The 764-nt window shown below is 59.0% G+C and overlaps 1 pseudogene across 1 annotated transcript; it reads right to left on the bottom strand.

The window, feature by feature from the left end:
* Nucleotides 1-3: 3 nt before the first annotated feature.
* LOC108524273 (sororin pseudogene) lies at nt 4-758 on the bottom strand (annotated as a pseudogene). Its single transcript, XR_001884015.1, has one exon. The product of XR_001884015.1 is annotated as a sororin pseudogene (transcript).
* Between the last annotated feature and the right edge of the window lie 6 nt (nt 759-764).

Genomic DNA, 764 nt, shown 5'->3' on the forward strand with positions numbered 1-764 from the left:
CAAGATCTCTAGCATCTTCTTCTTCTTACGTTTCTGTTTCTCCGGTGGTGGGGAGATTCCAGGGAGAGTCATGTCTGGGGCCCAGGGCTTTGCACAGACTCTGGGGACCTCAGTGAATTTGGAGCACACCACTGGTGAGACTCCGGACAAGTCTTCTGCCCCCAGCAGCCCCTCGAAGCCAAAGCAGGACCGGCGCCCTGGGGTGGAGGTGGAGGCAGAGCCCGGGGTCTCCAGCCGGCTGTAGGAACGCCTGACTTTCTTAGACATTTCTAAGTCTCTGGCGTCCAGCTCTCCTTCCGTGGAGCTGGACTGGACTCGGCATCAGGGTTGGGCACAGGAGTGGTGGTGGGGGTGGCAGGGATGCTGTGTGTCTTGAAAAGGTCCTCTTTAGTAAGCTCCCTGCCAGGGGGCTCATTTTCTTTCTCCAAGAAAAAGGCAATTCTAGGGCTCCTGCGAGGTGACTGGACAGCTGGGACCTCTACAGCATGGGCCACGATCTTCTTTAAAACGATGGGCTTTCTGATTGCTGCCGCACTGGGTGTCTTTGGCCAGATTTCAGGGAGGATGCTCGGGCGTTCAGAGCCTGATTTCCGCTGGGACCTCCGCAGAGGCTTAGTAGGAGATAGTGCCCTTGGCCCGGAGCGCTGAGCGGCTCCTCCGGACCACATTCGCCTCCCAGAGATAACTAGGCTCGGTCTCGAGCTCCTCCAGCGCCGCCGCCCCGGGCGCGTGCCAACGGGAAAGGCCACTCGCTGCAAAAAACC

Source organism: Rhinopithecus bieti, unplaced genomic scaffold (assembly GCF_001698545.2).
Source record: "Rhinopithecus bieti isolate Rb0 unplaced genomic scaffold, ASM169854v2 scaffold_3792, whole genome shotgun sequence".
NCBI lineage: Eukaryota > Metazoa > Chordata > Mammalia > Primates > Cercopithecidae > Rhinopithecus > Rhinopithecus bieti.